Consider the following 13,289-nt stretch of genomic DNA (forward strand, 5'->3'; position numbering starts at 1 on the left):
GACGGGTGGACGAGGTGCTGAGGGACGTGGTTTAGTGATTGATGGGAATGGTTGGACTCGATGACCCGGTGTGTCCTTTCCGACCTGGTGATCCTATGATTCTACGGGGTACCAAGGGCTGGGGGATGGAGCCCAAGGGCCACCAGGGTCATTCCAGCCCCTAGGGGTGAAGCGATGACCACTGCTGGGGTCAGCTCTGCCTTCAGAGCCTCTCGTCCACCCTTGGTCGGTCCTGGCTGGGAACAGCTGGCGTCCTGCGCTCCCCGGGCTTGCTGCGTGGTGTTGATGTGCTTACGCAGTGTGGGTTGCTCCAGTCTAGACAAGTCCTGACCAAAAATACCTTCCCTGTGCGGAGGGAACTCCCTCGCCGCACGCTGCTTTTCTGTTTTCCTTTGAGAGTTTTCTTCCCACAAGCCTTTCCCTGCTCCCCCAGCAGGGTCCTTGCCCCATCCCAACCCTCCAGGCTGGCTGTTTAATATCCGATGGTGTAAAACAAAGCTGGGAAGTGCCAGGGCAGGGTGTTTCTGGGGCAGGGCTTGCACACAAAGGTCTGTGAAGCAGCAGCAGCAGCTTCTGGAGTCGAGAGCGGGGAGCTTGGGAGCTTCGCTTGGTTTCCCTGGGGCTGGGTTGCGTCGCCCAGCAGTTGCCCCAGTTCCCGGCATTGCCCTGACAGCTCTCCTTGTGCAGCCAGGAACGTGCCTGCTCCCTTCCCTTGAGATCTGATTTCACCCCTTGGAACCATCTCTGGAAAAACCAGCTGGACCACAATGCTGCAGTGTGCGGCTCCGAAGGGCAGGGCAGGCTGAGGGAGCTCTGCTGCTCCTTCTCCAGGCGGATAAAGCTGCCTGCTTGCCTCTTCCCAGCCGTGTTCTTCGGTGGGAAAGGGGCTGAGACCTCATAAGTTCATGATGTGCCAAGCCAGGAGCAGCCTGCAGTCACAGGGAGCTCCTGAGCTGTGTCTGGACACAGCGATGGGTTGTGAGCACCTGCCCATCTTGAGAAGGATGGGGAATGCTGGTGGGGAGCTGGGGGCTGGTGCTTCACCCCCAGGGATGCCAGCAGAGCACTGGGAAAAGCGGAACAGGTTCAGTTTCTCCTGCAGAGTCTGTGATCCTTCCTGCCTTCACTAACCCTGTCACGGCTGAGCGCTGGGGCATCCTGCCAGCTCGAGGCAAGCTGCTCTGGGGCTGAGAGGGCACCAGTGGGAGCTTGGCTGGGCTCGTGGCGCTGCTGCTGCGGTGGGGGAGCGAGATCTAGAGGGAGGGATGTGCCCCCCACCAGCTCACGTGCCTCAGTTTCCCCACCCAAGGCTTTTCATAGAATCATAGAATCACTAGGTTGGAAGAGACCCACCGGATCATCGAGTCCAACCATTCCCATCAAACACTAACCCATGTTCCTCAGCGCCTAGTCCACCCTCCCTTAAACTCCTCCAGGGAAGGGGACTCAACCCCCTCCCTGGGCAGCCTCTGCCAGTACCCAATGACCCTTTCCATGAAAAATTTTTCCTAATGTCCAGCCTGACCCTCCCCTGGTGGAGCTTGAGGCCATTCCCTCTCGTCCTGTCCCCTGTCCCTTGGGAGAAGAGCCCAGCTCCCTCCTCTCCACAACCTCCTCTCAGGGAGTTGGAGAGAGCAATGAGGTCTCCCCTCAGCCTCCTCTTCTCCAGGCTAAACACCCCCAGCTCTCTCAGCCGCTCCTCTTCTTCTCCAGCCCCCTCACCAGCTTCGTTGCTCTTCTCTGGACTCGCTCCAGAGCCTCAACATCCTTCTTGTGGTGTGATTTGAGGTTGGACTGAGCCCAGTGCCTCCTGCTTGGATCCCAGCAGCTCCTCTTGCGTTCAGGCTTCAGGAAGGGTGAATTGTGGCTCTGGGCATTGTGACTGGGGGTAGGTGGGCAAACCCTTGGGATTCAGGAGTCGGGGATCCAGTCCTGCGTGTGCTGGGGCCCATTAAGCCGTGGGCTGAAGACGAGCAGCACCAGCCTGCAAGGCACAGCCAGGACCTGCTCTCCAAGAGCCATCCTGTTCCCCAGCGTCAGCAGCTCCACGCACCGAGCGCTCAGCCAAGACGCCTTCTTTCCAAAATAAGCGACTTCTGGCAGCGCTCAGCCAGGCTCTGGCTTCCAGCCTCGCTCCGGAGGGGGCCCTGGGCTGCCTCCCCCAACCTGTGCCTCCTGGCTGCCTCCTGCCTTGCCACGCAGCATCCTCCCTCCCCTCTCCCCTGGCACCGGAGACTCCTCCTGCCAATTTGCGGTGCGAACGGGCTCTGTCTGGCTTCGTTTGCCCTGGCCCCATCGCCAGGTTTTCTTCCTGCTCTTGGCTGCTTTCCCCAGCTGGTTGGGGCACAAGAGGCAGGCGAAGGGGCTGAGCTTCCCGGTGCCCGCAGCTCCATTCCAGGAGCGGGCAGAAGCCTTGCCAGGAAGGATGTTACTCATCTCACAAACATCCCCTTCCCTGGCCAGGAGCCACAGGAGGAGCTGCCACCAGCTGAGCCTGCGGCTGAGAGGCCGGGGTGGCCTCTGCTTGGGGATGCGATGGGAAGGGGATCATTGTCTGGGTAGCCAAGGTGGCTCCTGCTTGAAGATGCGATGGGAAGGGGGCATTTATCTGGACAACCAAGGTGGCTCCTGCTTGAGGATCCGATGGGGAGGAGATCATTGTCTGGGTAACCAAGGTTGAGGATGTGATGGGAAGGGGATCATTGCTGGGCAACCAAGGTGGCTCCTTCTTGAGGATGTGATGGGAAGGAGACCTTTATCTGGGCAACCAAGGTGGCTCGTGCTTGGGGATGTGATGGGAAGGAGATCATTGTCTGGATAACCAAGGTTGAGGATGCAATGGGAAGGGGACCAATGCCTGGGTAGCCAAAGTGGCTCCTTCTTGAGGATGTGATGGGAAGGAGATCATTGTCTGGGTAGCCAAGGTGGCTCCTGCTTGAGGACATGGTGGGAAGGAGATCATTGTCTGGGTAGCCAAGGTTGAGGATGCGATGGGAAGGGGACCAATACCTGGGTGGCCAAGGTGGCTCCTGCTTGGGGATGTTCTGGAAGGGGACCATTATCTGGGCAACCAAGGTGGCTCCTTCTTGAGGATGTGATGGGAAGGAGATCATTGACTGGGTAGCCAAGGTTGAGGATGCGATGGGAAGGAGATCATTGTCTGGGCAACCAAGGTGGCTCCTTCTTGAGGATGTGATGGGAAGAAGACCTTTATCTGGGCAACCAAGGTGGCTCCTTCTTGGGGATCCGATGGGGAGGAGATCATTGTCTGGGTAACCAAGGTTGAGGATGCGATGGGAAGGGGACCAATGCCTGGGTAGCCAAGGTGTCTCCTGCCTGGGGATGCGATGGGAGGGGGATCATTATCTGGGCAACCAAGGTGGCTCCTGCTTGGGGATGTGCTGGGGATGATGTTGAGGTGGCCCCTGGTCTGGGGATGCTCGCCTGGCCGGGGGTGGGGGGGCGGGTTTCTCGGTTCGGCAAGGGCAGAGCTGGATGCTCTGACCGGGACCCCCCCAACCCGAGCCCCGGCAGCAGCTCTCGGCTTCCCCGGCCCCCCCGGCGGGCGGCAGGGGGCAGCAGGAGCCCAGCAGCCGCCCCTCGGCTGCTCCCGGCAGCCTCCTCCTTCCCTTTCCCCTCCCTTCCCTTTTTCCTTTTTCCTCCTTTCCTTTTTTCCCTTTTCCCCCTTTCCATTTTTCCCTTTTCCCCCTTTTCCCTTCCCCCCTCCTCTTCTCCTTCCCCTTCTCCCCTTTCCTTTTCCCCTTCCTCTTTTCCTCCTTTCTCCTTTTCCCCCGTTTCTCCCTTTTTCCCTTTTCCCCCTTTTTTCATCCCTTTTTCCCCCTTCCCCCCTTTTTTACCCTTCCCCTCTTTTTCCCTTCCCCCCTTTTTCCCCTTCCCCCCTTTTCCCCCTTCCCCCTTTTTTCCCTTCCCCCCTTTTTTCCCCTTCCCCCCTTTTTCCCACTTTCTCCTCCCTTTATTCCCCCTTCCCCAGCTTTCTCCCCCCTTTTTCCCCCCTTTCCCCTGTCTTTTCCACCCTTTTCCCCCTCCTTTCCCCCCCTTCCCCCTTTTTCCCCCTTTCCCCATTTCTTCCCCCTTTCCCCTCTTTCTTCCCCCTTTTCACCCTTACCCCCCTTTTCCCCCTTTCCCTTTCTCATCTTTCCTTTTTTCCCCTTTCCCCCTTTCCCCCCTCCCCTCCCCTCCCCTCCCCCCCAACCTCCTTTAATCGACGATTCCCATGAAACGTGCCCGGTGCCACCGAGGCTCCTTTGATCTCCCCGAGGAAAGCAAGGAGGGGGCTCGAGAGAAAAAAAAAAAAAATCAAATAGCAAAAAAAAAATAAAAGGCGGAAAGGAGGAGGGGAAAACGCTCCCACGGGAGGGTGGGAAATGATGCTTCTTTCTCATTAGAGCAGCCAGGCAAGAGCTGGGGCTCCGTCTCGCTGCAGCGAGAGGGATTCATCCTGCTCCAGGCTCTGGTGCGTGGTTGGAGGTGCCAAATTCGGAGCCCCCCCTGGCCTCAGAACCCCAGCTCTGGCCCAGAGGAGCTGGCAGGAGAGCCTGGAGCAGCAGCAGCCAGAGGGGACGAGCAAGCAGTTTGTTTTCTGCTGCTTGCCAAGAACCATGCGGAGATGTGGCGCTGCCAGGGATGAGCCCTGCGGAAGCGCCAGGCTGCGAGCGCCAGTCGTGCTGCGGGGAGGCTGGCGGGGACCCACCAGCCCTGGTTCTTGCTTGGGGAAAGGCCTGAGCTGCACAACTGCAGCTGAGGAGGGTGATCCTGGTCAGGGAGGTGGTTCTCCCTCTGGACTCGGCCCTGGGGAGACCGCTCCTCGAATCCTGGGGTCAGTTCTGGGCCCCTCCCCACAAGAAGGATGTTGAGGCTCTGGAGCGAGTCCAGAGAAGAGCAACGAAGCTGGTGACGGGGGCTGGAGAAGAAGAGGAGCGGCTGAGAGAGCTGGGGGGGTTTAGCCTGGAGAAGAGGAGGCTGAGGGGAGACCTCATTGCTCTCTCCAACTCCCTGAAACGAGGTTGTGGAGAGGAGGGAACTGGGCTCTTCTCCCAAGGGACAGGGGACAGGATGAGAGGGAATGGCCTCAAGCTCCACCAGGGGAGGTTTAGGCTGAACATTAGGAAAAAATTCTTCATGGAAAGGGTCATTGGTCACTGGCAGAGGCTGCCCAGGGAGGTCATAGAGTCACCTTCCCTGGAGATGTTTAAAAGATGGGTGGACGAGGTGCTGAGGGACATGGTTTAGTGATTGATGGGAATGGTTGGACTCGATGATCCAGAGAGTCCTTTCCAACCTGGTGATTCTATGATTCTATGACTCGAGGGGGGCCACAAGGGGCTCCCCAAGAGTGAGGACACCAGGGTCACTCTGTGGAGTCTACATTCTCCTCCGCTCCCCTCACTCCCATCCCAGCCGTGTGAGGCTGAAGCGACGGGGCAAGGAGAGGGTATGGGGTTCCCAGGCTGGGGAGGGGGCGTGGGGTGGAGGCGGGTGTCAGGGCCAGCTCTCAATGGCTTTTTTTTGTTGTTATTTTACAGCTTTTTTTTTTTCCCCTTTTACACTCTTGCTGCCTCGACGTGACCTTGGCCAAATTATTTCCCCTCCCTTTGAGATTTATGGCCCTCTTCCAGAAAGGATCTGTTCCATCTCCGAAAATAGACATCACACCGTTATTACATTTTAAAATATAATAAGGGCTGGGAGACCGCTCCTCTGCCGCTCTCCCTCCGCAGAGCTCAAACCCCACAGGTCCTCGGTGTAGGACTGAGGGTGGATGCAGTGAGGGTGGGAGCATCCTCAGCCCTTTCCAGCTTCAGAGATGGGGTGTCTCTTCTTGGCTCCCCTCGGCAGAGCTGGGAGAACAGGAATTCTCCATCTGGGACTGATTCTCATCTAAGACTTGGTCTTATCAGGTTGACATCCTGATTTCTCATCAGAAAATGCCAGGGGACCAACAAGGGAAATGACCTGAGCTTCCCAGGGGAGGTCCCTGGCTCTGTGAAGCCACCAGGACCTGTTTCACAGCTGGAAAACTCTGCTCACAGCCTGAGGGGACAGCAGAGCCCATGGCTCCAGGGGCTCCCAAGCCCTCCAGGCACATCCAGGGTGGCCTTTGAGCAGTCAAGCTCTATTTCAGTGGGTTTGTTGAGGTTCTTATGGTTCTTTCTGTCTGCTGGGGCCTGGAGGTGAGCTGTGTCCCCAGGGATATTCCCCACCAGTGATGCCCCACAGCATTTTAGGAGCTGGAGTGAGCGGCCGCGCACTCTGGGTTGATGGGAACAGAAGTGAAGGTGGGTTCCAACCCACCTCCCCCAGCCCCATCTCAGCCAGAGGTGATCTGGGACCATGGGATGTCCTGGAGATACACAACGGCTGCAAAAATAAACCAAATGTGAAAATCAGGTCAAACTTGGACATTTTAATTGCTGCTTTTCCTTCCCGTCACCCCATCGGTTTCCTGACCTGTGCGTGTGCGCGGCTGGGAGGCTGTGGAGATGGCCAAGGGCAACGTTCTGCTCCAGGGTCGGGGCGATCCAAGGCACAAACACAGAATGGAGAATGGATTGGAGCAGCCCTGGAGAGAAGGACTTGGGGTGCTGGGGGAGAAGAAGCTCAACAGGAGCTGGGAATGGGTGCTTACAGCCCAGAAACCAACCATGTCCTGGGCTGCATCCAGAGCAGTGGGGCCAGCAGAGTGAGGGAGGGGATTCTGCCCCTCTGCTCCGCTCTGTGAGACCCACCTGGAGCCCTGTGACCAGTTCTGGAGTCCTCAGCACAGGAAGGACATGGAGCTGTTGGAGCGAGTCCAGAGGAGGTCGTGGAGATGATCCGAGGGCTGGAGAACCTCCTGTATGAGGCCAGGCTGAGAGAGTTGGGGTTGTTCAGCCTGGAGAAGAGAAGGCTGCAGGGAGACCTTAGAGCAGCTTCCAGCGCTGAAAGGGGCTCCAGGAAAGCTGAGGAGGGGCTCTTGATCTGGAGGTGCAGGCAGGAGGTTCCCCTGTGGGTGTCCAATGTCTCCATGGACAAACACCATCTGGGGAAAGGCAAAGGGGCTGGGGATGTGTCTGGATTCACTTTGCTCTCTGCTCAGAGGAGTCACTTTGATCATCCCGGAAAGCCTGTCCCATGGCCTGGTGGCTTCTGAGAGAGAGGATGGAGCTGTGGTGTGGAGGAAAGAATCACAGAATGACAGAATCACCAGGTTGGAAGAGACCCACCAGATCATCAAGTCCAACCATAAAAGGGGCTGCTCGTGGATTCAGGCTGGACAGGAGGGACAGGCTGACCCCTCACAGCTGCTGCTCTTCACAGGTTTTATTTCCTGCTCCAGGTAAGCTGGGATTGACCTGCAGGCAGCCCAAAACCTCGCACAAGGAACCATCACCCTGAAAGGAGGAAACCACCAGCAAACCCAGGAGAAAAACCCAGGTGTTTAAGGCATGGGTGGATGAGGTGCTAAGGGGCATCGTTTAGTGTTTGATAGGAAGGGTTGGACTCAGTGATCTGGTGGGTCTCTTCCAACCTGGCTATTCTATGATTCTATGATTCTAAAAACCTAGTGGGGTGTGTGTCTTACAGGCTGGGAATAGTGGGGAGCACTGGGACTGCTGTGGGGCAAGTGGACTGGCAGGGAGGCAGTCCCTTTCCCCAATATAGAATCATAGAATCATAGAATCACCAGGTTGGAAGAGACCCACTGGATCATCGAGTCCAACCATTCCCATCAATCACTAAACCGTGTCCCTCAGCGCCTCGTCCACCCGTCCCTTAAACCCCTCCAGGGAAGATGACTCAACCCCCTCCCTGGGCAGCCTCTGCCAGTGTCCAGTGACACTTTCTATGAAATATTTTTTTATGATATTCAGTCTGACCCTCCCCTGGTGGAGCTTGAGGCCATTCCCTCTCGTCCTGTCCCCTGTCCCTTGGGAGAAGAGCCCAGCTCCCTCCTCTCCACAACCTCCTTTCAGGGAGTTGGAGAGAGCAATGAGGTCTCCCCTCAGCCTCCTCTTCTCCAGGCTAAACACCCCCAGCTCTCTCAGCCGCTCCTCTTCTTCTCCAGCCCCTTCCCCAGCTTCGTTGCTCTTCTCTGGACTCGCTCCAGAGCCTCAACATCCTTCTTGTGGTGAGGGGCCCAGAACTGACCCCAGGATTCGAGGAGCGGTCTCCCCAGTGCCGAGTCCAGAGGGAGAAGAACCTCCCTGGCCCTGCTGGCCACGCCGTGTCTGCTCCAAGCCAAGATGCCATTGGCCTTCTTGGCCACCTTTATCAACTGATATCAACCCCTAGTTGAGTTTTTCCAAGGAAACCTGCTCTGCAATGGCCCTGCTGGAGCAGCATCCCTGGGGAAAGCCGCCCTGTGGGATTTTGCTGGCAGGGAGCTGGAGATGGGGAGCCGCAGGGTGAAAGGGGGGGGGGGGGGGGATCCAGCTCCCCAGAATCCACTCATGCTTGAGTTTTCCCCATCTCCCAGAGCAGCATCCCTGAGGAAAGCCGCCTCACGGTGGCAGGGAGCTGGGGCTGGGGGGCTGCAGGGTGAGGAGAGGGGGAGCCGGGAGGTCCCCAGCATCCATTTCTGCTGCAGCATTCCCAAGGCGATCCGCTCCCTGCCGGAGGAGCATCCCTGGAGAAAACTGCCTGGGGGGGTTTGCTGGCAGGGAGCTGGGGTTGATGTGCTGCAGGGTGAAAGGGGGGGGGGGCGTTAATGGGGCTCCCAGGGCCTGGGAGAGGGCAGGACCCCCCAGCCCAGCGCCGGTGGGGGGGGGGGGGGGGGTGGCGGGGGAGAGATGCTGCCCTTCCTCGCCGTTCCCCGGCTCAAGCAATTCTTGGTGAGCCTCGGGAGGGGGATTTCAGATTTCTTTTCTTCATTAAAAGAGAAAAAATAAGCGGGGGGGGGGGGATACACAAGGATTTCTTGTGCTAGAAGAGACCCCCCCAGCCCAGCGCTGGCTCTCAGGGCCCCAAGCAGAGGGGCTCGGGGGGGGGGGTGTCCCTGCTGCGGGGCTGGGAAGGGGCCGTTTCCACCCCCTCCTCCCCCGTTCCCCCCTCCTCCCTCCTCCCGGTGCCCCTCGCTCCGTCCCGGCAGCGCAGGGGTTAACCGCCGCTCCCTTCCCCGGCTCCGCCCCCCCCCCCAAGTCCTTTTCCCTCGTTTGATTGACATCTCCCGCGGCGCCCGGCCCGGCTCGACCAATGGGGAGGCACCTCGGGGCTCCCCCACGTGGGCTCGGCGCGCTCCCATTGGCTGCGCGCCGCGGCGAGCGCCCGCACGGGCCGGGCCCCACGTGGAGCCGGCGCTGGCGCGCGGTCATTGATCCGCAGAGCGGCGGCCGCGCCGGGAGGGGGCGGGGGGCGCGCTCGGTCCAGCCCCGCTCCGGCCCCGCTCCCATCGCTCCCGCTCGGTCCAGCCCCGCTCTGGCCCCGCTCCCGTCGCTCCCGCTCGGTCCAGCCCCGCTCCGGCCCCGCTCCCATCGCTCCAGCTCGGCTCGGCTCTGGTGGCTCGGCTCAGCTCGGCTCAGCTCGGCTCAGCTCGGCTCAGCTCGGTTCAGCTCGGCTCAGCTCGGCTCCCTCTGGTTCCGCTCGGCTCGCTGCAGCTCGGTTCGTCTCAGCTCGCTCTGGTTCCTTTCGATTCGGCTCAGCTCGGCTCTGGTGGCTCGGTTCAGCTCGGTTCAGCTCGGTTCAGCTCGGCTCACTCTGGTTCCTCTCGATTCAGCTCAGCTCAGCTCGGCTCGGCTCCATTGGCTCGGTTCAGCTCGGCTCACTGTGGTTCAGCTCGGCTCCCTCTGGTTCCTCTCAGCTCGGTTCAGCTCGGCTCACTCTGGTTCCTCTCGATTTGACTCAGCTTGGTGCAGCTCAGTTCGTCTCAGCTCGCTCTGGTCCCTCTCGGTTCAGCTCGGCTCGGCTCCATTGGCTCGGTTCAGGTAGCTCGATTCGGCTCAGCTTGCTCTGGTTCCTCTCGGCTCGGCTCGGTTCAGCTCGATTCAGCTCGGCTCAGCTCGGTTCAGCTCGGTTCAGCTCAGTTCCCTCTGGTCCCTCTCGATTCGGCTCAGCTCAGTTCCACTCGGCTCCATTGGCTCAGTTCAGCTCGGCTCTGGTGGCTCGGTTCAGCTCAGCTCACTCTGGTCCCTCTCGATTCGTCTCAGCTTGGTTCCACTCGGCTCAGCTCCATTGGCTTGGTGCAGCTCGGCTTGGGTGGCTCAGTTCAGCTCAGCTCACTCTGGTTCCTCTCAATTCGGCTCGGTTCAGCTCAGTTCCCTCTGGTCCCTCTTGATTCAGCTCGGCTCGGCTCAGCCTCAATTCAGCTCAGCTGGCTCTGGTTCAGCTCGGTTCAGCTCAATTCAGCTCAGTTCAGCTCGGTTCCCTCTGGTCCCTCTCGATTCGGCTCAGCCCGGTTCCGCTCAGCTCGGCTCCATTGGCTCAGTTCAGCTCGGCTTGGGTGGCTCGGTTCAGCTCGGCTCACTGTGGTTCCTCTCAGCTCGGTTCAGCTCGGTTCGTCTCAGCTCGCTCTGGTTCCTCGCGGTTGAGCTCGATTCGGCTCGGCTCCCTCTGGTCCCTCTCGATTCGGCTCAGCTCGGTTCCACTCGGCTCGGCTCCATTGGCTCGGTTCAGCTCGGCTCTGGTGGCTCAGTTCAGCTCGGCTCACTCTGGTTCCTCTCGATTCGGCTCGGCTCGGTTCATCTCAGCTCGCTCTGGTTCCTCTTGATTCAGCTCGGCTCTGGTGGCTCAGTTCAGCTCGGCTCGCTCTGCTTCCTCTCAATTTGGCTTGGCTCAGCTCGCTCTCATTTCGGCTCAGTTCGCTCTGGTCCCTCTTGGTTCAGCTCGGCTTGGCTCCATTGGCTCGGTTCAGGTAGCTTGATTCGGCTCAGTTCGCTCTGGTTCCTCTCGGCTCGGCTCAGCTTGGTTCGGCTCGGTTCAGCTCGGCTCACCCTGGTTCTTCTCGATTCAGCTCGGTTCAGCTCAGTTGCCTCTGGTCCCTCTCAATTCAGCTCAGCTCGGTTCAGCTCAGCTCGGCTCCATTGGCTCGGTTCAGCTCAGCTCCATTGGCTCGGTTCAGCTCAGCTCCATTGGCTCAGTTCAGCTCGGCTCACTCTGGTTCCTCTCAATTCGGCTCGGCTCGGTGCAGCTCGGTTTGTCTCAGCTCGCTCTGGTTCCTCTCGGTTCGGCTCGGCTCGGCTCGCTCTCAATTCAGCTCAGCTCACTCTGGTCCCTCTTGGTTCAGCTCAGCTCGGCTCCATTGGCTCAGTTCGGGTAGCTCGATTCGGCTCAGCTCGCTCTGGTTCCTCTTGGCTCAGCTCGGTTCAGCTCGATTCAGCTCGGCTCCCTCTGGTCCCTCTCGATTCGGCTCGGCTCAGCTCTGCTCGGCCTCAATTCAGCTCAGCTCGCTCTGGTTCAGCTCAGTTCAGCTCGGTTCAGCTTGGTTCCCTCTGGTCCCTCTCGATTCAGCTCAGCTCGGTTCAGCTCAGCTCGGCTCCATTGGCTCAGTTCAGGTAGCTCGATTCGGCCCAGCTCGCTCTGGTTGCTCTCAGCTCGGCTCGGTTCAGCTCTACTCAGCTCGGCTCGGCTCAGCTCGCTCTGGTCCCTCTCAGTTCAGCTCAGTTCAGCTCGGCTCACTCTGGTCCCTCTCAATTTGGCTCGGCTCTGCTCGGCCTCAGTTCAGCTCGGTTCAGCTCAGTTCCCTCTGGTCCCTCTCGATTCGGCTCAGCTCGGTTCCGCTCGGCTCCATTGGCTCAGTTCAGCTCGGTTCAGCTCTGCTCACTCTAGTTCCTCTTGGCTCAGTTCAGCTCGGTTTGTCTCAGCTCACTCTGGTCCCTCTTGATTTGGTTCAGCTCGGTTCAGCTCGGCTCACTCTGGTTCCTCTCGATTCAGCTCAGCTCAGCTCGGCTCGGCTCCATTGGCTCGGTTCAGCTCGGCTCACTGTGGTTCAGCTCGGCTCCCTCTGGTTCCTCTCAGCTCGGTTCAGCTCGGCTCACTCTGGTTCCTCTCGATTTGACTCAGCTTGGTGCAGCTCAGTTCGTCTCAGCTCGCTCTGGTCCCTCTCGGTTCAGCTCGGCTCGGCTCCATTGGCTCGGTTCAGGTAGCTCGATTCGGCTCAGCTTGCTCTGGTTCCTCTCGGCTCGGCTCGGTTCAGCTCGATTCAGCTCGGCTCAGCTCGGTTCAGCTCGGTTCAGCTCAGTTCCCTCTGGTCCCTCTCGATTCGGCTCAGCTCAGTTCCACTCGGCTCCATTGGCTCAGTTCAGCTCGGCTCTGGTGGCTCGGTTCAGCTCAGCTCACTCTGGTCCCTCTCGATTCGTCTCAGCTTGGTTCCACTCGGCTCAGCTCCATTGGCTTGGTGCAGCTCGGCTTGGGTGGCTCAGTTCAGCTCAGCTCACTCTGGTTCCTCTCAATTCGGCTCGGTTCAGCTCAGTTCCCTCTGGTCCCTCTTGATTCAGCTCGGCTCGGCTCAGCCTCAATTCAGCTCAGCTGGCTCTGGTTCAGCTCGGTTCAGCTCAATTCAGCTCAGTTCAGCTCGGTTCCCTCTGGTCCCTCTCGATTCGGCTCAGCCCGGTTCCGCTCAGCTCGGCTCCATTGGCTCAGTTCAGCTCGGCTTGGGTGGCTCGGTTCAGCTCGGCTCACTGTGGTTCCTCTCAGCTCGGTTCAGCTCGGTTCGTCTCAGCTCGCTCTGGTTCCTCGCGGTTGAGCTCGATTCGGCTCGGCTCCCTCTGGTCCCTCTCGATTCGGCTCAGCTCGGTTCCACTCGGCTCGGCTCCATTGGCTCGGTTCAGCTCGGCTCTGGTGGCTCAGTTCAGCTCGGCTCACTCTGGTTCCTCTCGATTCGGCTCGGCTCGGTTCATCTCAGCTCGCTCTGGTTCCTCTTGATTCAGCTCGGCTCTGGTGGCTCAGTTCAGCTCGGCTCGCTCTGCTTCCTCTCAATTTGGCTTGGCTCAGCTCGCTCTCATTTCGGCTCAGTTCGCTCTGGTCCCTCTTGGTTCAGCTCGGCTTGGCTCCATTGGCTCGGTTCAGGTAGCTTGATTCGGCTCAGTTCGCTCTGGTTCCTCTCGGCTCGGCTCAGCTTGGTTCGGCTCGGTTCAGCTCGGCTCACCCTGGTTCTTCTCGATTCAGCTCGGTTCAGCTCAGTTGCCTCTGGTCCCTCTCAATTCAGCTCAGCTCGGTTCAGCTCAGCTCGGCTCCATTGGCTCGGTTCAGCTCAGCTCCATTGGCTCGGTTCAGCTCAGCTCCATTGGCTCAGTTCAGCTCGGCTCACTCTGGTTCCTCTCAATTCGGCTCGGCTCGGTGCAGCTCGGTTTGTCTCA

This window comes from Phaenicophaeus curvirostris, chromosome 28 (genome assembly GCF_032191515.1).
Source record: "Phaenicophaeus curvirostris isolate KB17595 chromosome 28, BPBGC_Pcur_1.0, whole genome shotgun sequence".
NCBI lineage: Eukaryota > Metazoa > Chordata > Aves > Cuculiformes > Cuculidae > Phaenicophaeus > Phaenicophaeus curvirostris.